This window comes from Anomalospiza imberbis, chromosome 8 (genome assembly GCF_031753505.1).
Source record: "Anomalospiza imberbis isolate Cuckoo-Finch-1a 21T00152 chromosome 8, ASM3175350v1, whole genome shotgun sequence".
NCBI classification, from domain to species: domain Eukaryota; kingdom Metazoa; phylum Chordata; class Aves; order Passeriformes; family Viduidae; genus Anomalospiza; species Anomalospiza imberbis.
This window is the reverse complement of record NC_089688.1, coordinates 15,624,271-15,650,305: the sequence shown is the minus strand read 5'-3', so window position 1 is coordinate 15,650,305 and position 26,035 is coordinate 15,624,271. Positions and strand designations below refer to the sequence as shown.

Here is a 26,035-nt window from a genome sequence, read left to right as displayed (position 1 = left end):
GAGCTCTACTGAAACAGAAGCCTAAGCTCACTTTCATCTTCTACCAAATCTTATCATCCCAACGTGTCACACAGAGAACTGTCCTAGGGGTTCGATCCACAGGTAGGTCTGTCACTGCCACAGCCTGGCAATAGGCACCTCCTTGGGAGTTCACAGCTTTTCCACTCTCCATTTGCCATTCAGAACCCTGTGCTTTCCCAGCCCCAGGGTTCCTCCTTAGCTCAGACTGAGCAGGATGTATTTCAAGTCTTTGCTGAAGTAAATCACACAAATGCTTTGCATATTTGGCAAGCAATATCCTTCTCCAGCATTTTCTATAACTAGATGCCAAGTCATGCTGTTTTACTAACTCAGCTGCTGAAAATTAGAACAGCACTTTCCATAAAGACCACATTGCTCCAAGACCTCAGTTTGAGGGGTTGGACATTGTTTCTTTTATTCTGAGAGGGCGACTTGAAGTTAATTGCCTCACTGTGAGGCCCTTTTGGTGGCATCAGCAGCCCCAAAGCAGTATTTTGTCACACACTCCACTCCAAGTGTAAACCATTGCTCACTCTTGGCTCCTGCACACAGAAAAGTAGCCATGTTGCAGCATCTTGCAGCAAGCTGCCTTCCACCAGCATTCTTTGGGCTGCAGAAGGCTAAAGTCAGTACAATGCTATGGTTTACCAATGACCATACATTATTACATCTTGTTACACACATGGTAATTGCCCAGAGTTGCAGAGAGGCAGTGCTTCATTAGGTATTGCTCCTGACTGTTTCCTGAGGTGAAAACAGTGTTGGCAATTAGTGGGGACTGCCATGCAAATTGCCAGCGGCAGGCAGCCTATTACCAGATATAGACCTGTGAGGAGAAGCACTGTGAAAACAGACTGAGTGCGCTGTCACCTTCAGGGCTGGCTGCCAGTTCCAAATGTCAGGACTGTGCTACTGCAGGTCTCAGAATCCTGTCCACTGTAGGAGCCACTTGACATCTTAATAGGCTTGCCAAAACAAGAAGCATTAGCTAGTCAAACCTCTGTTTCTCTCTTGCACCAACAAGTCTCTTGTATTTTAAACACTGCTAACAGCACTTACTGATGATGCAGAAGGGTGCTCGGCACTCAGGAAAGCAGCCTTGCTTCTGTCAATGCCAGCATGATAAGTAAGGTGAAGAGGAAACAGAATGAAAATATTTAAGCCTTATTTAGTCTCAGCAAAACCTCTGGTAGTTCAGCCTGATCTACTGCCAACCCTCTACATCTGGACTTGGTTTCTGATGAAAGCATCTACAGAAACAAATAAAGTGATATATTCCAGTCCTAACTAATGAGCGAAGCTTAGAAATAGTCATGACAAATGGAAACTATTCTGTTACAAATAGCAAGAACTTCCACAGTTACAAACTGCAAGAACTTCCACAGAGATGCAGTAAGAGAACTGCTGTAAGTACTGAAGTCCCGGAACTCTCTTCTTAAAGATAATTACAAGGGGAAGAGCAATGCTGCATTTCAGTCAGAACAAAATGATACATTCTCTAACATATGTCATCTCAACAACTTCAGAGTAACTCTCAGCTGAAAAGTCTCTTTTGCTGGGACTAAGCAACAGTTGTTCTTGCTCTGTCAATGGAGAAAGTTGAAGCACCAGCAGAACGCTTTGTGTCAAGTCCCAAAGGAAACCACAAATAGCCCAATGAACTGTGTCTACAGTGCACTCAATTGTCAGTAGACTACTGGAATGGCAAAGAGTGTCCTTAATAACACAGCAAACCCTCTCCAGGTTCTGCTTCTCTAAATAAGCAAAGTGATTTGGGGTTTCATGTTTACAATAAAGATAATAGGAATTAATTAATATGCTTATACAGCAAAGTGTTGACTCCCTTCAACAAAGACACTCCACAAGCGTGCCTAGAGGAGTACACAAACAACACAATGAAGAAATTAGATGACTCTGAAGAGACTCACTTTCTACACAATAACTGTTCTATGACAACAGGATCTTGAAGCCAGTCTCGGAGTGAGTAGAAGACACCTTTATATCACAGTTTTATTGGACTGTGTGAAACAAGTTACCTGCTCAGTGTCTTGTGAAGAGGAACTCATCATACACACATGGAAGCACCTTCCATCCAAACAGTCCCTACCAGGAAACAGCTCAGGTCACATAAGTGAAGTAATTCAACAGATGACAGAGTGAAATCCACCATTGCTAATAGACAAGGACACAGTATCTTACTACAACTCCTTCCCACACCCCCAATAAGTTGCTAAAAACAGAACACCAGCCCTCCTGATGGAATGATAAATTTGGTCTCCTGACATTCTCTATGTTAAGGAAAACACAGTATGGCTTGGATACCAGCAGGTACAGGTTTCAAAAAGCTGAAAACCAAGAATTTGTCCCTGCAACTATTTAACTCTACCCATGACCTCTTTCACTGAACAGAAATAAGTAGTACTGTAATTTTAAGGATGTAAACTACTACAGTTTAAGGCTTCTGAAGAAAGACACCCATTATTCAAGTGCCATTGGACCTTACTAAATAAATTTAACTTTACCACAGCTTGCTCTAGATACTTATACATTTTGTAAATTCATAATTATAAGATTTCACAACAATTATGTGACATGTTCAGAGCAGAACTGCTCCTTCTTAATTAACAACTTTACACGTGCTAGAAGGCTAAATCCCACTCAGGTCTAAGTAACCACTGAAGATACCATGCACTCAAAGCATTTGTAACACAAAAAATCTAATATTTTTAGATTCTCAGAAACTTTAGATCTTGCAGAAAGCTGTAGTTTTCATTATCCCTTCATGACCCAGTACTTTCTATTTCCCAATGAGACCAGCTATTCATCACTTTCCCACAGTAAGAATCCTCAAAAAAACCCATGTTGCCAAAGTGTGGTTTGCAAATCAGCACATACACATACAGGACATTCATAAATCCTCATTCAACATGCTATCAGTTCTAAACATGGACATTTCACATGAACAAACATGAGAGACAAATAGTAATGGTAGGATCCACTTCACCTAACTGGAATTAGTAAAATGTCAGGCATGTTGACAGTTGCTTCTGCAGTCAATGGTGAGCGACAAGGGCTTGAAGGGACAAGTAATCCTGTCCTACAACAAACACATATGCTGGAACAAATCACCACATGGCAGTGCTTTTATTTTTCTACTCATTATGGAAAGACCCTGGAAACCTAGGGTTTTTAACAGAGATGTGAATTTTCCCTAGGAATCACAGTAATAAAATCTGTCACAGCCTCAGGTGGCAGTAGCCAAGACCATGACATCTAGCTACATGTGGATCACAGCACACTGTTCTCATTCCCTGCTACATGGAGCCACTTAATCCTTTACAGAAGGAAAGGGAACAACTGGCACTGAGCAGCCCCACAGATTTCTTGTCCCATCAGAACAGTATATACAGAGCTGGGTAGTGTTGACTTGTAAGAGACTTAAAGGTGTGGGTTTTAAAGTTGTGGTTTGTGTTGGCAGTGAGATCGTTTCAAGCCAACCATATCTGGGGGAAATACCACACCTAAAGAGGTTGATTCCAGACTGGAAATATGGTTGTACTTAAAATATAGACCAGGTTATGCTGGAATATTCAGGATCCTGTAGCACTAAGATAACTAACCAAACGGAAACAACACAGTTCCGTGGTGAAAGTGGAAGGTCTGGAATGGTAAAACAGCAGTTTCATAACAAGGTCAACCTTTCACCTTCACAAAGTTCCCATGGGGACTGTGTGGCTGTGCATTCACACTAACTAAAATCCTGGCACCCCTCTCTGCTCTGACAGAGATGAGGTCAGGGCCCATCTCATAAAAGCTGTGTTAGGGTCTATATTCCTCAGAGGAAAAAAATCTGCGCCCTGGATTTAGCCATAGTCCTAAGGATGGTCATTAACTACTAGTGGCCTCTGGATACAACATCTTTGGAGTACCAGGAGATCTAGACAGCTGTACAAATCATAACAGTGTAGCCAATGAAGTTTAATGCATTTAAATAGAAGCTGCTTTACATATGCTGCACTGGACACCAGAGATGATAAGCAGTCCTCTCAGCTGGCTACAGTTACCAGAAAAGTGAAGGTTTACTTATTTCCAACCTGCTTTACTGCTCCTGGGCTAACAAACCCAAGGTAGGCTTCACTAATTGTAAAATCAAGGTGCATTTCAGGAACAGTCAATATATTTTAGGCTGTTCTGGTGGATCCTGTTGTCACAGGGCAACCCCACATTTGCACAGAATAACTATGCTGCATTTTTTATTTAGGGTTTGATTTTGCAATTTTTTACACACAGCCTTTTCCAAGCAAGTCCACTGACTGCCAGGCAGTTGCTCATGTAGGCAGAGCCTTCTCTTTCAGGCAAGGGTTTTTAGGCATCTGTTAGTTAGCACACGTTTGTATGTTCCAATTAAACTGAATGCTTACTATTGTAGTCTCTGAACTTATATAACGACTATTTCAGCTCATTTAACAACAACACTTAAAATATTTTTTTATTTTTATTCCTGCTAACAGTCTTAGTATAAATTGAGTGATGTGATCCTAAGCTACAGAGTGGTATTAATTTGAGCTCTAGAATGTCAACAGGAGAAGTTCATTGGGGTAACAAAATGCTTCATTATCAGTCTGCAAAATACACACGACATTTAGAAGACAGTGATCCTCATATCCTTTTGAACTTTTGCAAGGATTTGTTACAAAATACCATTAGCAACTGATAGATTCTTGTAGAGTTGGGACAGAAACAAATTGGCTCCACCAAGAGTCTCGTGACCTGCAGCATGGTTAACATGGACCCAACACCCTCCTGCAATGATACAGTCCTGCACAGCAGAAGTCCTCATCACATGTGAGGCTCTTAAATTCATGAACAACTTGTCTTGCTAAACTGAATTACTTGGATTTAGGGACATTTCTCATCAAGACAAAATACAAAATTTTCACTGATGAGAAAGTTAGTTCAAGTTAATGATGCAAGTGGACATTTCGGTGGCCCTGGACATCTTCAAACAGCTGGACAAGCTTTTCATTAGCTTTGTTGCATTTGTAGGTAAATGAAGCAGGTTCATGATACTAGGCTTATTTTAAATAAGGAAAACACAGAAGCCAAGGCTAAAATTATTAAAAAGTGGATCTGTCTGTTTAATCTTTCTTCCACTGAAGTCAATGGAAAAATTGTCAGTCACAGATTTGCATTTCCATGGGATCCCTTTATATTCCTGTGGTAGGGCAAAAAGCCTAGTTTTAAATATCTTGATGCTGCCAGGCAGTGTAATGAAGCCTTAGTGGAAATAAGAATTAGGCCTCCATCAGCTTGAATAGGAATAGATTTACATAACTGCTCTGTGTGCTTTTGAAAATTCTACCCAAAACAAGCATATTATTTGACCAATATGACCAACAGGCTTGTGACAGACAGTAGAACAACTCAGTCCATCTGACATTAGTGAGCACTAGACCAAATCAATCCCTCAATTTGTTTCTAGCTTGGAAGAGGGCTCAGTTACACAGAAGTGTAACTGAGACAATAATTTAAAGACACAGAAGTCTATAAATTATTTTAAAGGACATTTTCAAAATAGAAATGGTATACAACATTTGATCCAATGCTGATGACCTATTACCAAGCTGCTCAAAAGTAAGTGCTGTCCATGACAAACTAGTTTAAGGGGAGAACAAGATAGATATGCAAAGGGTTCCCACCATTAAAAGATGGCAATATCAACCAAGTTATTTCAATAACGTGTATAAAAGATGGACAAAGGCAGAAAGGCTGAAGGAATCTTTTAGAAATAGGATTCCAGAAAGGATCCTGGCTAAGAAGATGGGCCTGAATGGAGGGAGCATTGAGGCTATCTACCCTTACTGGATACCAACCCACTGCATGCACTCTATATTGATACTCAATTCCTCTAGCTTCCAGCATGATTAAGACTGAGAAATGCCCTGCATGTGAACATATATGTATGACTTTGGGCTGAAACGCTGTCTCAACAAAACCACCCAAGTTTGTTTAAAATTCTATTAGCTCAGTAGGTTGTTCCCTCCATCCTCCCCCTCCCCCCCCTCCCCCTGCCATAAGTGGTTACACTTTAACCATGTATGGAAGAGTTTCCAGAGGTCTGAGCCATTAAAACCTACAGAGAATAGAAGAACTTGGCAAATATGAAATAAAAGCATTTTAAATGGCTCTGAGACAGCATGCTTCCCCCTTGCTACTGAAAATGTGATAGATGTGCTCCCATTTCTGTGTAGGAGGTCACGATCTGAGGTTTTGGACAAGTCTATAAACTTAACTACCCACACTGTGCCCCCAAAACTGTTCGAATACAGATTAGCACATCAAAACCTGCAGGAAATATTTTTATCTTATTTAAAACAACAAAACAAACAAACAGCTACACAAACACAAAAAACCCTATACCCCAACACTTAAAGCAGTAGTGCTGTGTGTTATCTGCAGACAAGCTTTCTGCCAAGTATTCTTCTACATGCCAAAAACTATGGTTATTCTCAGATAATTTCTTATTTACAGCCCATTAGCGTGAATGAAACAGTGATGTTTTGCCATTTTTAAGAGTTGCTGATCACAAGAAAACCACTAACACATCTCCTCTCAGAGCACATGCTTTATGGGGAGAACATTACAGCTACCTTCCTCTTCCCTACAAGAAACGGACATTAAAGAAAGAAACAAAAATCCAACACAACATTAAGAAAATATCCAGGACACAGGAAACATTGTATAGAAGCTTACACAATGATAAGACATTACCCAGAAGCATGTGGAATCTACCATGGACAACATCCTGCCCCTGGTAATACTGTAAGGTGCAAAGAAAATTAATGAGTAAGTTTCCCCCCTTTCCCTATATTTTAGAAGACAACCAGATCTGCCTTCAGAAAAATAGATTTTCTGATGATGCCCCCTTTCAAACCTTCCAGGATGTTCTGATTCAGAGAGTTCCTAAGTAATTACAATTTAGTGGGATATCTTCTCCCTGAAGATAATTCAGAGGGATTCTCACAGAGCTCATTAAGGAACTGGAATTCAGGAAATCTAAACTTTATTCCCAGCTTTGTGCAATCACTGCACTAGAACGCAGCGTCTCATTTTCTCAATTAAAAAACAGAACTAAAACTGCTGGTTTGCTTTTCAAATGCTTAAGAACTTAATCAATACTCTATGAAAGTTTTGCACTTCTATCACTGTACTCAGTCTCCCCACCTGAAACCAACCAGATTTTGACATTTATTTTTCATACTCTCCTGGAATATTCCAGACAGCATTTATATCAATTCCACTACAGAATCATGATTCAAGAGCAGAGACTTACTGCTGTATCAACCCAGAATAATTGATTTCAAATGCTGTTAGTCCAGGCCTCAGTTCTATTGCTGTAAATCCAAGTCACGGCCCTCATCATGGAATCTGACCTATGCCACTACCTGCAGCCATACAGATCCCAAAGAGAAAGTGTGCCTTTGTCTGTCCAATCATAAAATAATTTAGGAAGTGCAACACAGAAAAATATAGGTCCTAAGTGATTCCCACTGTAATTTGACTTCTGTCAGCATTATTAATGATTCCTTTACTTCTCAGAACCCCACCTTCTCTCCTATCCAAGCCATCCCAAGTCATGTCACATGACTTTGTGACATGAATAATTTGGGAAGAATAAGAATACTGTGTACATTGAAAGAAAAATGCACCTATACCTTTCTATTACTTCATGAATGACAGCCTTTCTATGCATTCTATTCTTCAACAAATTCATTAATTTAATGAAATCTTTAAAGCATCACTTCTACATCACGTAGAAAATCATATTCAAGTAATAATGTCTATAAATCTTTTACTATTTTGTCACATAGAACATATTAGGGCACTGAGTGAGGATGAAAACTCTGAAGAGGCGTATGAGAGCAAGCTGCAAAACAGACCATAGGTGTGCAAAACAGTAAATCATCATATGATGACCATATAGAGAGGATATTTTACATAAGGGAGACCATTCAGTCACCTCAGAGGAGTCTCAATGGAAATCTCTCCTGCAGAGCAGGCAGGAAGCTCTCTACAAGGTGTTTTAAAAGCCACACTCTGGGTTCTGACTCTAAATGACTGCCTCTGTTGAACATATGTATGCCTTAGGAAGCTGCAGAATAACAAACTTTGTCATTTAAAAGTCAAGAAAATATTCTGGAAAAACTTAACAGAAAACTGAGCCATGGTGTTCAGGGCTGTTCAGCCGCCTGAGCTCAGATGATTAGCAGCCATCTCAAGTCACTGATGGGAGAACTGAAAGCACTCACGGATGCTGCAGAGTGGGACTTCACTTGGGAGCAGCAGCAGTAGCCTTTTATGTGCAACAAAATATAATGTAGTTCCAGCCTTTCAGAATGACCATAAATTACTAAGCAAGAGGATGAATACCTAAAGGAAGCATTAAAGTTTAAGTCAATCATGAGAAAGAGACAGGGTTACTGTCTTCAGCTATCACCCAAATCTACCTAAACCAAGGTGTTTTTTAAATGATCCTGTATTTACTATAATCTCTCTCTGCTTAAATTAATCTTGGTTTTCCCAACTAGAACAGAGGGGCTGTTGATAGCCTGGAGCTATGCCAGAATGAAATCCAGATTACCTGCAGTTTTAATTTCTTAAACCAGAGCATGTGGAAGAACTCCAGCACCCAAGAGCAGCTGCTGGGCTCTCTCCATAGGCTACTTGTGGCCATGTTGCCATACCAATCTCAGGTGAGGTGAATATTGCAAGGACAGATGTAGGTGATTACTGGAGTAGAATAAAATTGGAAAACGAGAATGAAGAACCTGCCCTGACATCAACCACAATGCTTGTCTTAAAGTCCAAGCATCTGGATGCTCACAGACACTCGAACTTTTGAAATGAAAGAACTTCTCCGCCCATATTTATGCCAGAATAAATAAGAAAGACCTAACCCTAGGTTTCATTCAAAATGTTCGAAATGTGCTACTAATTATTGAGTCAAATCATCAAGTTTGAGTCTGGCCCTAAATTGTTCCAGCTGCAACTGAGAAATCTAGAATTAAACCCAAACTTAAATTTCAAAGGCTTAAAGTCATCCTTGACTTTTCCATTAAATTAAGAAAATAATTTAAGACACAAATTAATTAAATCATTAAGCAGGCTTCAAAATGAGCCCATCTTACTTCCAGTTTAAGTTAAAAAAAATCTCAACTTGAATTTGCAGTTTATGCACGGCATCTCTTACATCTATTTCAGGATATTCATTTGGGGAAATTTAACAGGCAAGAGATGCCTATCTGAGAATGGAATTGATCAGGAATGCAGTTACAACAGAAAGAATTTCAGCAGACCATAAAAGACAAAGAGAGAAACAAAAAAAGAAAAGCCTACTACAAGAACAGTTGAGCAAAACGCAACTGTAGTGAGTTTGGGCTGTTTCTCGGTACTCCAGGGGGAATTCTGCTATTTGCTGAGTTCAGTGAACATAATCTAGTGCAGAAGGAAAAAAAAAAGTGCCGCTGCTTTCACCATTTTCTCAGTTCAACTTCGTATGAGAAATCATATAAAAGACAGAAAAATGATTGTATTACTGTGACAGCACACAGAAGCTTGCAAAGCAGATGTTCTCAGCACACATAAGAGGGACTGATTGGACTCTGAATAAAACTACACAACCAGAATGAAAAAAATAAAGTCACTCAGCTGTCAGAGATGAATAAAGAAGTAGAGGACTCAAAAAGTAGTTTGGAAATAACATCTGTAGTGATAAGTCAGTCTCATTTTGTTAAACAGGAAAAGAGAATCAATACTTTCTACCACACTTCATAGACAGCACTATTTGAGTTACTTTCCTCCAAGAATCTCAGTATGCAACTTTAAGGAAATTAAAAATCGTTCAGAACATACACAAACAGTTAACAGGAAACATAGAATTAAGTCATTGAAACAAAATCTACCCCCAAACCAGCAGATACTCCACAAGTTATTTATAGCAGAAAATTTATACGAGATTGGAAAGGTCCTAAACCTTCTGCAGTTTCAAATACTTACTTCTTGCAGCCAAAATCACATCACTGGCATATCCAGGAAAATTTTTAAAGTATTTCATTAAGGAGCTTGACTAGCTGAGAACATGGTGTAGCATTTCCTTTGGACCGTCCAGCCATAGGCATTTACTCATTCAACAGAAGCACAGTGTAATACTGTAGTGCAGCCTTTTACATAGGGATACCAAAAAGGGGGGAGGGAAGGGAAAGCCCTTCCCCAAAGACTTTAGTTCAGCCCACTCATTAAAATACAGAGTGGAAACAGCTGCTGTAGAAAGAAGAGGATGTTCAAGCAATTTTTTTGTTAACTTTCTTAGGTGCAAACTCATTTCATTCTGGAGTTTCAGTAAGAAAAATAATTTTTCTTTTGAACTTCACTCTTCCTCTGGCATTGCTCTTTAAGAAAGTGACTCTAGCTTCACTTAATAATAAAAATAACAGTGGATAGTCAGCTCTCCGTTTTCAAAATCATTACATCTCACTAGGGGAAAATAGTGAGATCTCTCTCTCCACCATGCAAGCTCTAGTACAAGTACACTTGTACTAGAGTGTGCTTTATAACAGTTAAGTCTTCACACAATGTAATATTAATCTCAAATGACTTCCCACCAAGAAGTCCCAGGCAAACAACAAATACAAGCTCACTGATAGCAGCATTTAGAATTGACAGCATGTCTCCTACAGATTAGCACCTCAAAGTTAAAACTAGATAAAGAACAGAGGAAGGAGGTAAGAACAATGAAAGCTCCTCAAGTGCTTGACCAGGAGACACTGGATAAACAAGGATTCATCAATCTGAGAAACAGGGTAACTGCCCACTGGCCTTGCTGGTACAACGGCTTGTCTGAATTAATACTGAGAAACAAGATACTTTTATGCAAAATAAGTAAATTGACTTGAGATTTTTTTCATATCAGGTCGGAGAAAATCAGACAAAACCTTGTTTCCCTTCTCTGCTCCTAATTTTAAACAGGGGCTTCAGAGCTTTTTGTCTGTCTCAGTGTGTTTAATGTTTCCTGGAGGCCTGCAAAGGCATGCAAAATATTTTAGTTCAGGGCCTCTATATGGTTGTAATAGGAAATAGATGCCTCCCTTAAAGAGAGGGGTTAGTATAGAAACATTATCTAAACGACAGCAGAGTCTTAAGTGTCTATTTCAAAGGGGAGGAAAGGACAGATAAATATTTACTGCTTTCTGTCCACACTGTAAAATACATACACTGTCCATTTTCAGTTACTTCTTGTTTAGTAATCCAGGTTATTGTCTGATCCTGTTCTCTTGGTCAAGATTTGTCTTCATGTTCAAAAAAGTTCTGATGTCATCATTGACAGATACATCCTTTAAGCTGCAGAAGAGTTTCACAAAGAGAAAGCTGGGCTGGTCAAGACCTTTATGTTTGTACAAGATGTGTGGTCACCAGAAATGATTCACAGACTTTTTGGTCTACCTGGGAAAATGCACATTTCCTGTGTAAGGCTTCACACCACGCTGAAATAGCCTTTTGGAAAAAAAAATCTGAGTGTTCCAGTGCTAACAGGCTGAAAAATGGTGTAGACACAAATTTAAAGAAGGGTTCACTTCTTACTCCTGTTCCCTCTCTCACTTCACCCAACCTGAAGGGTAAGTGCCATCCCCTCCCCGGCAGGGTAGAGCATGATAGAACAAGAACAGATGTTCTCTTTCCTCCTGCACTGACTTTAATCAATAATCTTCAGGTCCTGATCTTTGATCTGTTTGTGGCAGGAAGCTTTGAGTCTGAGTCTCCTGTTCCTGACAGGTCCATCCTTCCCCCTTTTCACTCTCTTATGTACCTACTGCTAGGGAACCAACAGAACTGAAAGTAACTTTGGGACAATTATAATTTCCTAGATGCAGTCTTATCTTCCCTATTTCACAATTTGACTAAAATGGATGAGATCTTTTCCTCACCCCTTCTTTCCCTCTTTTAATTAAAAGTTGTACGGTAAATCAAGAGGAATCCAGAGGGGCTTAGAGCAAATCTTGTTATCTTCCTTTAGCTGCAACTACACTCTTATATAAGAAGATATTAAGGAAATGACTGATGGAGTTAAGTGCAGTAGGTGCAACTCAGTAGAATGTTGATTATCAAAACAACAGCCAAGGGGCAACCATACATTCTGTTCAGTAGATGAATGAGAGATCAATAGCAATGGGACATATTCTGGGATGCTTCTGTACGCACAGGCATTCCTCTTCATAAAGCAACTTTATTAAAATCCCCTAAAATAAGCAGACTTCTGATAATTCAATAGCTGGATAGGAAGTCCCTAAGGTGTTAAAGAAGAAAATGGTCATTCAATAAATGCCATTTTCCTCTGAACAAGTACTTTAGCACAAAGCCTTCAAACACAAATGTTTGTACAGATCTGGAAAGTTGCTGTTGTGTTTGAAGGTGCAAATGGATAACCTTCAGCAGGCAAAGTTGATGAGAGTTACACCTGCATTATGAGCTGAAACAGCACAACAAATTTTTGCAGCAACTGTAATCCAACAAGATTTTCTGTGCAGCTCCTCAGAGTTTTCATCTTGTCTCATTTTAAAAATACTTTTTTTTAAAGTAATAAATCAAGTATGGAATAGCAGTGAATTTCTCCCAATTCTGTTTTCTCTTTACCCTCTTTTCCATTGGGTGGAGCAAAGAGATGAAAAGGAAAGGAGAAGAAAGCTATTTAGATCAAGGAAGAGGAAACAGAAGAAAGGAGAACAATTTTTCAAGGAAAGGAAGGGATTTCAAAGATGAGAAGTGAAAACTTTTTGTTTCATTCTGGAAATATAATGCAATTATTCCTGACATTAAAACAGAAGATCTTCTTTTGCCACATTTTGTTATACAGTTCACATCACGAACTGTTTCCTTCTGGAAACATACACAATTATTCAAATGCAATACTGAGAAGGAGAGGGGAGTTGCACTATAATTGGACTAGATGGCCAAATGCACCGAAACAACAACCTTAGACTTTTGGTTCTGGAATGGCAGGCAGTGTATTACTAGTGATGCTATTATCTCTGGAAAATTCACAGTGATTTTATTAATACCTGTAATTATTAACTTAAGACACATACGATTATTAACTTCAGCTTTAGACCACTGTTTCTATGACATAATCAAGGTGTTCATGGGATCTTTCCCAAATTCTGCCACATTTTACTTTTTCAAGCCATTTCTACAGCCTGCCTTGAAAAACAGCTTTGTGTTTCCACAGAGAAAAAGATCACTGAAAACTGTTGGTGAACAACATCTATCCTGACTGGTCTCTCATCACAAATCTCTAAAAAGTGGTAAAGGGCTACTGCCCTTTAACTAGCATCTGCAGGCTAATCAGTGGGCCTGAGAAATCAGACACAACCCTAGATTCTAAGTGCAATTATTTTGGATAAACTCTCAATTCCCACTTTCAGCCTAACACATACTAACATGTTCCTCAGCAGTGCTATCATTTAAAGAAACAAGCACTTTCTCAACAGAGAGTAGCAAGTTGTCTGTGCCCAGCACTTTACATGAACATAGAAGATAAGGTTCGTTTTGACTGAGGTCACCACAAACTGCAAGGCTTAATCTGAAGTTCCATGCGATATTTTAATACCTTCCCTGAGCAAAGAAGGTTCACATTTCTCAGCATCCATTAAAAAAAAAAAAAAAAAGCACATGCTTTATGGAACCAAACTCAGATTGACCTAACTTGGAAAACTGGCTGGCTGAGGCAATGTGATCAAGCATCTTAGATGCTGAACAGAACCTTAACAGTCTCAATCTGTTCACTGGATCATGAAGCCTCTCCTTTCCAGCTCCCTTCCCCACCCACCCTGAAAGCACTCAGCTTTGGGAGTGGCTTTTCTCACCAGGGAAGCGAAACTTTCTTTTAATGTGGTTCGTGGAAAGTTTAGCTGGTTTTCTTTCTCCAGCCCACCTAGGCTGGAAAAAGACATTAGTCCCAACCAAAATCCAGTATAATAACTGGCCATCTGTGTACAGCTCTTTTCAACTTGCAAGGAAGCAATCCCACAATTGCAATTTCTTGAGTCTCACTATGTTAATGGCGGTGTAACACAACCACGGAAAGGGCTGTACTGGAACTGAGTATAATTGTTGTACAAGCACTTTCAGATACCTTCATCCAAAAAAAGGAAAACGGGGATTAGATCAATTCTAGGGGTCCTCTAAGTATAGGAAGAACTACCAATAAATTCAAAGGTAATAGAAGCAATGGGCTGCATAGGATGAATTTTATTTTGTCTTTAATGATACACCATGGGATATAGAAACTGAGCTGTGGAGTATAAACAGTACAACCATGAGGCATAATGAATGGATTTATTTCTGACCCAAAGTCTGCTATCAGTAACATCTATCATGTTACTGCTTTCAATGAGCTTTGGATCAGTCTCCCATGAGCACCATGTAAGGATAAGAAGTCAGACAATGAGAGAAACAAGGATAGCATAATTTCAGCAATGTATGTGGGGGTAAAGTTTACTTTCCAGAAAAATAGGACCTGGGAGACGCCACATATTATCAGATCACTGATTTACATAAAGCAAAAGCTTTTATCAGTACCAGAAGCCTCGTGGTCACATACAAAAAACCAATCAGCAATTCCAGGAAAGCAGCAGCTGGGTGTTTCTCCTGTTTGACAAAGGCTCATAGTAGCTTCCCCATGTCTGTGAGAAGCCTTTTTTTTTTTTTTTTTTGCTGGATTTGTTCTCAGTTCACCTGATCATGTCACATCAACACTAGAACCAACATAATGTAAGGGTGAATTTGGGATAGGGCCATATTCTTTCAGTAGCAGCCAGGACTCAGATCAGTTTATAACAGTCCTGAAACCACGGAGCCACAGAAGAACCTAAAAGATCTTTTACAGTGCAACAAAGTAAAAGCCAAGAGAACAATTCAGGTTCAAGAAACCAGGTATTTGGGAACAAGTAAGCTTGTACTTCCAGAGCAATGCACTTAGCCCTTCTAAAGAGCAAGAAACAAAGATCTGAACTGAGTCCCAAGGAAGAGAGGAAGGTCTCAAAGCCCTAATCTAGCACCATTCCTCTGTGGCTGGCTTAATGTTCTCCAGGCAGGTAATTCTCCTCCTGCTTACAGGGTGATATCTCCCCTCCATGAAGAACACACCATTTCTGATAAAAGATTCTGTATGTTTACCACCTACCCTGCTTTCAGCACAAATCCAAAGAAAGCACCCTGCTCCTTTCCCTGGGATGAGTCTAACTCAAAGGCAGTGCACTACCCACAGACACTCGAAATTTACACTTTCATCCTAGACCAGAGTGGTCTCTTGGTCGCAAAGTTGCAGTCTGGGTCCTCCCTCTGCCTATTTCTTTGATTTGGCTGAAGCCTTATCCCAGCTCTGCCTCCTTTTCTCTCCTGATTTTCACTGCAGCCCTGGTGGTCCCTGCACACTGCACAGCTGCTCCTCCTCCCCTCCTGCCTAGGCTAACCAGATGTTTTCCACGTGTTTCACTCTCTATTTTCTTCCCCACCCCCACCTCTTCCAAGGCAAGTAACAAACTATCTCCTTGATCCTTCAGATCCTAAAGTATCCCTTAATCAACTTGTCCAGCTTGGTTCTGTGGCAGGCAGAAAACAAGTCTCTGCTTTTTCCTCCATGATAATGCATGGGCAGGAGACAAAAATAAGCCTTAACCTTGGCACTGCCTTTAGTTTCCATTTCACCTTCAGATGATCAGCTTTGGCTTTGGTATTTTTTGGTTTTCTTTCTGGATTAAATATTATTTCTTGGAGATATTTTGTTAAGCACGATTAATACCTGTATCACTTGCCACTTTTTCTTCTAATTGTCTTTCTGTATATTAGCTGCCACTGAAGGTTTATTTACAGGTACAAATCTTAAGTTTTTAGGCACTTCACAGGTCCCATCCCCTTCTCTGTGACATTTCCCACTCTCCATCTGTCTTTCCTTGGCACCAGTGCCTGCAGTGGCAGTAGACATTTACACAAATTACCACCACTCTGCTTCATGTCTCAAAAATCTGCTTCAATATCAGCCCAATTCAAGCCAGTTTCACAAGCTATGTTAACTGTGGATCAGGCCTAAATCAATGAACTCCAGCTGGACCAATACTGTAACACCTATTTTAAGGTACTAAACTTCCAGTCACTTCAGGTTTTGCAGGAAAGAGATGGGTGCAGCGTTTCCATCCCCTCCCGTGCAATGTCATGTTTCTCTGAGCAGGCCTACTCACTTCAGCCCAGGTCCTGAACATGGTCATCAGTGTACCAGAGGAGCAGTAAACACATTCCACAGGCTGGTGGGCCTCAAGGAGGGTGAGCATCCGAGCACACAGTGCCAAAGCTGCCAAGAGAGAGATCAGCAGCAGATCTCAAGCACCTACAAACCTGAAACTAGATACTAAAGTCATGTAGATTTTGTCTAAACCACAGACAGTCCACAAAATGCTTGTCAACAGGGATTTCATTCTTTCGAGTCCTGACTCTGGTCTCAGTCACAAGCAGAGAGTAGCTGGTGGCTGTGCTGCTTCTGCATGCCCTGCAGCTGAGGCGCTTGTCCCTCACAAATGGCCTTGAGCTGGCAAGAGGGGACAGGGCAGACAGCGTGAGCAGCCCCCTCGCTTCACTGGCAACTGTGCCAGAGAACAAAAGCCAGCGGCAGGACATCCCTTTTCTGACAGCATTGCTCCTGAATTTGCTGTCTCTGGGAAAGCAACTCTCCAGCATGTGATTTCCCGCATACCACAAGGGCTCCAATAAAAGCTGTTGCATTCAGCCAAATGTTCAGTACTCCTCTGATATCTGTATATTAAAAATTACTGTGGGGGTGAGGGAGAGCAAAAAGAAGTGTAATAGTCTGAGAATATTAAGTGTAGCACTGGGTGAAGAAAAATTTTGCTTTCCAAATGCCACATGCAGATTTATTGCAGGAACAAAATGGGTGCGTAGGCACTGAAAAGCCTTAGGCAAAGTGCTGCATTTCATTTTCTGCATTACCCAGTCTCGCTCCAGGACTTGAGCTGTGTCACTTCATTTTTGATATTTCATAAACAGGCAAAAGTTTACACTAATGCTACATACTTTTAAAGGCTGTATCCTCAGAGTCTTTCACTATGCCCACTAAGATGGTGAGATTGTATGCATTTTAATGATGAACCTGGCTGTGTCAAACTTGCTGAGGAGTCCAGCTGCTCTCAATACTGCCAACAGACAGCAAGGAGGAAAGTAGCAAGTGATGGCAACTCTTTTTCAACACCAACTATCTCACTGCTTCATGAACACTTCCATTTGGACAATTTTGGTTTTAAAGAGCAGAAAGGAGGGGTTTTGAGGGTGGGTGGTTTCTTGCTACTTCTTGGGTTTTTTGTAGTTTCTTGGGGTTTTTTTTTGTTTTGGTTTGGATTTCTTTCAGGCTATCTAGTGCCCTAGACAGCTCTGCTCAGTGCCTGCTCATGTTATATCATCCCTATTTCTCTCTTCCTATACAGTTCACTAGACTTAGAGATTTATTAAGATTCCATTTGGCTGGAAGCTAATTATGCAGAGTTTCCTATGGCTCCCATAGAGAACACTTTGCAAGCATCAGATAAAAATATCTGTACCACTCTTTGGTTTTCAATTCCTTGATACTGCTGTTAAAAATTAAAACTAAAAGTTTCAAGAACTCAGTATTAACCTAGTGAAAAGAAATTCGGTTCTGGAAGCACCAAATAATAAAAGAAGCTTCCCAGGTGGAGCACGGAGAAGGGAAAAAATGTATAGAACTCCAAAGACCAAAAGGTAATAAAGAACACTTGCATTTTGATCAGGACAGACCAAAGAAACTATACGTATGCTTTTAAAGACAAAGACTTTATTCCATTCTGTCCCATCCTCAATACCTGCAAGACACTTTCTATCAGACCTGCATACTGAACACATCACCTGAATGTTAAAAAGTGGCAATTGAAAATCCTCCTATCCATTCCTGGCCATTTCATATTCCAGCTTATCTCATAGTTAATAACTTCATTTCCATTCTTTACTACCTCCTAAACTCATTATCTTGCTTCATTTCCCATTTTCACTCTTTTTACACTTTCTGATTTTTTAGTACCTAGACCTGCAAATCCCTTTCTCCAGTCACCACGGTCTCAGAAATAATTTTTCCTTCACACATTTCTCACCCTTCCTCCTATAAGCAGCTGTTCTTTATGTTATTATCTAGGCAGGATTGAGACTGGTGACTCTACAGTGCAAAGAACAGGTCTTATTTATGTTTGTGAATCCTAGTCTGACTTTATGCTGCTGTGTAAATGTTTAATAGGTACTAATGCATTTGCTGGAACAAGCTGCATGCTAATACTCAGTGGACTGTTTGGATACAATCCTTGCTGACTCTCAGAAGCTTCTGGAATAAAAAAAATGCAGTTTTTTTGGTGACAATGCAGTTTCAAAGCTAAAGGATCCAACAGCTGAAGTAGTCTAACAAGCTATCGTAGTACTGGAAATGGCTTTATCTACTCTTTCCATGTTTGAAACAGGATAGAGCTAGAAAGCTAAGCACTATGGAGGTGAGGCTGCATCAGCTACAGCCACTGCACCTTATCTCCTCTATGTTATCTATCTCCAGACCTCCAAGGTCACAACATTTTAAACAAATCTTTCATATCTTCGCTTTCTCCTTAATGTTGGCTGAAGAGAACAGAATGGTCTTGTCCTCTTTTCACATTGGTCTTGGCATGATTTTCCTGTGGGCTTGACTGTATCATGGCCTGCGTAGAATTAATTGTCAAATAGAAACCCCAGTGAGAGATCAGATGTATAGTTTTTATTTCAGGCACCAAATAGGAGCTCAGTGATTCATAAGCACAAGCCACCACACAAGCAGCAACTGCTCAAGCAAACAGGGAATGAATGATGTCTTGGCCTCAGGGCCAATGAACAGTGATGCTAATGGAGAAAATGCAACAAGGACAGCAGGAGTGTCAGGCTTATTTGTCATCAAGTCTCATGGAGACAAACAAACCACATTACAAATTTCCACAATTTGTGTGAAAGGAAAACTTTGGGGTTTGTTTTTTTCTATATCAGGTTGTTCCTAATGGTGAGACTTGTGACAACAAGTCTTATCCCATAATCTAAACAATTTGTGCCCCGTTGCCATGAAATCCAAGGATATAAAGAATCACTGTTATGGTATGTTTGTAGGAGCTCTGAAATGAGGAGTGCTGGGTGGTGCCCATCCAGCCATCTACTTCCAACACTGCATCCTAGGATCAGGTTCTCTTTCCTGTTAATTTTAATATAGTTTCAATAATAGTACTCTTGATGTCTTAGCCTTGAAAGAGAATTTGACCAAGAGATGAATTGACAAACCACAACAGAAGGTTTTCCCAACTGGCAGTCTGCATGTGAATTAGGAAAGAAAAATAGCTAAATCTGGGAGAAGCAAGTCCAAGCAAAAGACTTCTCTACTAGAAAACAATCCTGTAGCAGTGAAATCTGTTGGACTTTATACAGTTTCCTCTGTGGCATAACACATATGTCACCACTTCAGTCTTTAAAAGGAGACTGGACTAAGCAGTACAAAAATACATTGCAGGGCCACAGCTACATCAGCACGGCAGTAGAACAGACGAGCTAATAACTATCTTTTCTCTCATGCTCAAGATTATGCATGACAAGATTTCAGTACTAGTCAACATCTATTTTCCTGTAACCAACACAATTTTCAGAGTTCAGATTTGGTGCAAATTACGATCTGCTTGGGAGGAAAGGTGTGCATGATTCATCAAGTGATGATTATTACAGATCTAAAGAAAGGGGCAGGGAGGAGAAAAGCTGCTGGTTGCAAATGAGTTAGGGACAGAGACTTTCAAAAAGATCAGAACAGAAATACTTCAGAAAATCTGCCCCTATATGACTGAAAGCTGAACTCATTACAGAAACTCCCACCCAGTTGCAAATGTTCAGCATTTGCACCAAAACCTGTTCCCAGTTCTCTACCTGCTGTAACTGGTGTCAGGAACATTTCTCCTAAAGATGTAATCATTTTCATGAATTTTCTAGCTCATCAAATATCAGAAAGCACATCTCAGGATAATGTAAATCTTATCACAGGATAATGTAAATCTTTTGGTAAAGCCCTCATTGTTTGAGGATATTACTTTAATATTATTTTCAAATAATATTAACTGTTGCATCATGAGCTGGACAAGTGGTACAATGCCTTTGTGCTTAATGCAAACTAATTTGAAACAAAGAGAAGATGGAGATCTGTTTGTTGTTTTATATTGCCCCTAAAGAACACAGCTTCAAGTACGCAAATAAATAATCAAAAGAATAGAAAACTGAGCAAATAATCTTACATGATCAATTCAGAGTTCACAGCTTGTAGGAACTCTGAACCTGTCGCTGAAAGTGTGCCCTCCTTCTCTGAATTAGTTTTGTCAAGGAATCCAGACCTAATTCACAACAATGTATTTCTGTAGAAGGCATAAAACTGCTTTCATAAATGTTTTGCTTTGTCTCTGGTTCCTTTAAAATGTAACCAGTTTGGACTCAGATATGATTTGACTAATTTGCATTCATTCTGGTATGAACTAAATTATGATGCCTTGTGTATTCACAGAAGAGTCATGTCTTCAAAAGATTTGTTTCAAGGATGAACTGGTAAGCCTTGGGGACTAAGAAGCCCTTTAAAATTGGGATCAGGCTAGGCAGTTAGATTAAAAAATAATAAATAAATCCATTTGGAGACAAAGGCCTATTGTATTCCAGTCTTCCAGGAAAACCCATGGGTGGCTGAGAATTACTTGGGAAAACTTAGTGGAAATTAATTCCGACTCATTCTCAGTTCTTTCTTCCACACTGAAAAGAGGGGTCAATGGAGGCAGAAAAGCATTGGTGAGTTCACACAAGGTCAGGGAATATCCGGCATTGCAAATGTAGAGCTAAAAAATGTTCGTATTTCCTGTACCACTGAAAGAGAGAATCCACACCTTCCCTGCCTATGGCTCATTGAGAACCCTGGCCACCACCAGCTCCAGCTACAAGAGGGTGGTGTATACTTAGAAGTTACAGAGAGGAATAAAAATTGCAGTCAAAGCTTATGTGGCACAGTAGTTCAAAGGAACCACTTCCCACTCTCTGTTCAAAAGGAAGAAAAAAAACCAAAAATACAACTAAACCCAAAAAAATGTCCCACTGATCCTCATCACACATTGCTTTCTGTTACTAGGCAGGCACTGTCAAGCTGACATGTACAATTAATTAGAAATTAGAATTTTACTTGGGAATTTTGCATTTATATATATATTAATCATTAGGCGACATAGTTCTTTATATTTGTTTAAAAAAATATCATGCTGTATTATGGGCTTTTAAAGTGACATTTATAGAAAAACACTATTCTTTGCTCTTAACTTTGCAATCATATGTTAATAATTATCACCACAAAAGCTATTTCAATTCTTCCAAGTTATACAACCAACTAGACAGCAAAGACAGCTTTGAACCTTTGAACATCAGGTTCTTATTTACCATATTATCCTATTTCTAGGTCAAAACTTTACACATTTGCTGAAACCACTTTCTCTATGTCAGGTAGTTCTCCTGGTAAAACTCCTTCAGGTACCAAGCTGCTGAGGAGGAACAGCAGAGACTTGATTCAGTGCCAAAGTAGAAATCCAGACATACTTACAGAGAGTGAGGAAGACTCCCAGACTTGGCAAGAGAAGGAGACAGTGCCTCCTTTATGCCATGTTTTTTGCTCAGGAGGTGGAGTATTGTATGGGGAATCATTAATTAACAGACACTTTGAAACTAGAGTCCACCTACTATTAAGTAGCTCTGTTCTTGTTCTTCAGCCTCTGAAACACCTATCATCTATTATCAGGCAGCCTAACCTTGAACACCACTTGCAACAGTGTACAAACAGGATGATCACTGTTGTATGCATTCATCTGAATTCTCAAACTTAGTTCTGATTCAATGCAACTCTCTGGAGAAGACCTTTGAATTTTGTTTGAAATATTGCATTCAAAGAGCAAGGAAGTAGTCATCTCCTGCCAACAGATTTAAATGTCACTTTTCTGGAAATTTCCATAGTGCCATTTAGATGAACAAAGAGGAGAATAACAGTGCATAACATACATCTACATACTTTTGGCAGAGCTCGGAGAAAGAGAAGCTGCAGCTCTACAGATATTTTCTAGACTCCTCCTAGAAAAGAAAAAAAAAAAACAGTAAATGTTATAGAATACAATAATCTAATGCAGCTGTTAGACCAAAAAAAAAAAAAAAAACCACAAACAATAAAATGCTCTCTCAATTTAAAGTAAAAGAAACCACCACCCTGGGGTAAACAAGAAAATTCGATAATTATTTCTAGCCCATCAGTTCAACTAGCCTTGCTAGCCTAGCCTCTTAAAGCAAAGAGTCACCATTTGCCTATGAATCAGCTTTTATAAGACAAGATGCTCATGTCTGTATGAAACCCAAGGCAACATCATTTGTGTTTATCATTCTGTAAAGAGAAGCAGTGCCAAAATTCTGCAACACCTACTTTAGCTGCTGAAATCCAGAGAACTGAATGTGCTGCTGTTAGCATTTGGAGACAGGAATATGTTTTGATCTAATACATCCTACACAGACTCACTTGGTGTCAAGAAGGTACTAGATTCCATAACAGGTTAAAATAGAGACAAATATGAAAATACTCTGCATGCAACTTATGCAGAGTAACTTCTACTCATTATATGTGATTTTTTTAAGTGTTCTAAAACTTCTAAAAATACCATAGAAGTCTGCAAATAGCTAAATTCTCCTAGCTTGCCACAAAAAATAACAGCTTGATTGATGTATACGAATTTTCTAATATTATTTTTACTATGTTGTGTTTAATTCAAAGTTACGTGAGAGGCAGGACTAATACAAAAGTTCACATATACAAAAAATCTGCCTCAGAACTTTGGCCTTTACTACTTAGTCAGGTGCCTTCTTAAGCACTTGCCAAGGACACAGCCTGTGGATACATACCTATATGTACAGATACAGTGAGTGTGCCACTGCTCCAGTGGAAGGTGTCCCTGCCCATGGTGAGGGGCTCAGAACTAGGTGATCTTCAAGGTCCCTTACAACCAAACCATTCTAGGATTCTAAGATTTTTCTAACCTACTGGTCCTTTTCTCAATCACAAGACTTACGCATGTGTTAATATGTTCTTACTAGTACCCCAGTCAGTGAAGAAATTTCCCCTCCCTTTCACAATGTTGCTAAGGGGACTAAAATGCCCTTCAACTTTCCTACCTCTTCCTCCCTCTCAGAAAGCAACATGCCTCACTGCTTCCTGGCACCCAGAAGTAAGGACTGGGGCCAGGAACACCTCACCTCTCTTCATTCTATGTCCTCAGTTTCTGATCCTGGTTTTCTTCAAGAGTCAATAGATAAACCCTACCACTCTGGATAGTGTAACCCCCAGCCATGCCATAACACCACTGGGCATATCAAGCAGGTATCACATGGTACCACTGACACCATCAAGCTCCTTTCACAAGCACACATTTTGCCTGCATGCCTAGCCTGGCTCTCTGTCTTCCTGTGCCATTCAGTTCTTAATTTCTCACCTACCATCAGTAAAGTGGGAATAGTAACCTTGTTCTACCCAAACTGACGTGCTGGCCTCCCTGTAAAGGAACTCTAATAATGAAAAAAAGACAGGCACACCAGCAATGGCACAGTTGTATTTTCCATTTCTGTCCTATACTTACTCTAGATCACACCTATCCAATGTCTAATGCTCTAATGCCAGTGCTGTTATGGAAAATACAGTTTCACCCCTACCCCATGTTAATTTATGAGGGGCAAATGCTAACTACAGGTTAGCAAACAGATTGTTTACCTGCATAAAAGCTTTTAAACTCAAGTCATGACCTACCCTCAGCCACACGAATAAGTGGCTCTGGAAATAGAAACAAAACAGGACAAAAAATTCAGACCTCTACAAAAAATAAAGGCCTGGCTGCCTTTTGCTAGAATTTAGAGTCAAAGGCTGAGAACAGTAAGTGAGACACATATACCAATTCCAGCAGGATTTGCTCAAGGAAAAGAATGGATTTTCCCTGCACCACAAAACAGCCAAAAGCCTAAGTATACTGTAGCAAACATTATTATGAATAGCAGCCATAGATAAGTAACTCTGACATGAACCATTCTTATCTAACATTAATTCAGAGCAGCAAAGGACTGTTCTCTCCATTGGTCTGCAATGAAGGAGAAATTCTTTGGAAGTCCAATTAAGTTCAATCGGTAACACATGCTTCCTATGGATATCCCTGAAGATCAGATGCACATTGCAACTACATTCTAAACAGCTGGAAAGGCAGCAACAGCAAAATGAAATTCTGCTTTTAAACTGGTTTACAGTTTGAAGAAACAGTATCCAGGATGTCACCCATTCCCTACAAAAGGATCTGGTGAGGGCAAAATATGCAGCGATTTCCTTTCTGGCAAGTGCAATAGTCTTTTTGGTTAGGTGGCAATCATTGCAGCTTCCAAACAGCTTGAGCAAGATAAGGCTACAGTATCCAAATTATTAACTTTTAAATTTAGGAGTACGCAAAATAGGGCTCGAGCAGATTTTCTAAATTACTTAAAAATGTGAAATGTTTGGATATCCAGGTTGAAGCAGCAAAAATACATATTGTAAATACCATCACTAAAGATGATACAGTACTGGAAGTTGCTATAGGTAGGAGGAGATATCCTGGGCAACCTTCCCTGCATCTCATGAAGAAATCTCATTCATAACTGTCAAATCATCCTTTGCTGTACTTCCTAATTACTGTTCACTGTGAGCTTTTCACTTCTCCCTTGTGCACTGATCAACCTCCCAGATGATACTTCTGTTAAGCACAGATGGTACCTGTTAAGTATTGAAGCATAAACCAGGTAGAAGACCTGGCAAAGAGAATGTATCTGACAAAGCTGGATTAGACATGGTGAGAGCTCTGGAATAATCACTAGAATTTTATGGAGCTGAACTCCATAGCTCAAACATGCTGCCAAACACGATCCATGTTTAAAAGAAACAAAGAAAACCAAACACCCCCCCCACACACACTATACAGAATCACACACATACAAAGAGCATGTATATCCATCCTTCTACCCACAAGACTCTAACACAAGGCCAATTCTTGCCTGCAAAAAGTAGTTTGGCACATCAAAGGACGACTGCTGTACCACTTGAAATAATGCGATGGCTATCATTCTCCACACACTGCCTGTGAAAGACACACATGCCCGGTTCTGCAGTGTACGTGACGCATTGCAGTCAGCAGCCATGTCTGTAAAACCTGAGTGCTGGGGAGAAGGGACGAAGGAGACTGAACACAGCAGTGTCACTGCCTCTGTCATTCTGGAGCACTTTTCATCACAAATCAGTCCCTGTGCAAGATACTGAAGGTTTTATTCACAGTATACAATGAGAATAAATAATTTTTCCCAACTTAATCACTAACTTTCAATGCCTTTTTAAACAAAAAGCTAGGAAGACCATCAAGGAGCACAGCAAACAGTGTTGCTGTTGAAAGGTCTTAAAACAAACATGAATATGCCTTTGGAAAAAAATACTTATGTAATGAAAAGAACAAGCAAAGATCCCTAAAAGAAGCTGAAGGGACACTTTTTCCTCCTCCTCTAGCCTTATGAGAACTGTAATCTTAACAACCATAGTTGTTCAAAAGTGGGTGTAGGACGATAGGGGAAAGAAAGGATAGCATTGTTTATAGTACAGCAGGAGCCAAATGAGGAGAATAACTTCTGTGTAAGAACGGAAGAGTGAAAGGAAATGGGTAGGTAAAGACAATTGTAAGATTTGTACAATACAGAAGAGAATCCCTTCCACGTAGGATGCAATTTCTTCCATGGAAAAGATGTTTCATCCATGGAGCTAGCTGACGTAACTCCTCTGGAA

At 39.8% G+C, this 26,035-nt stretch overlaps 1 protein-coding gene across 3 annotated transcripts in view; it reads right to left on the bottom strand.

The window, feature by feature from the left end:
• SORBS1 (sorbin and SH3 domain containing 1) overlaps positions 1–26,035 on the bottom strand; it is a 160,655-nt gene that overhangs the window by 98,056 nt on the left and 36,564 nt on the right. For 2 of the 3 annotated variants that reach the window (XM_068198421.1, XM_068198433.1), the window contains exon 1: positions 10,078–10,272. The gene's annotated coding sequence lies outside the window, so the exon portion shown is untranslated. Of the gene's footprint in view, positions 1–10,077; positions 10,273–22,222; positions 22,282–26,035 lie in introns of those variants that run through there. The other variant, XM_068198422.1, reaches the window with a different exon arrangement.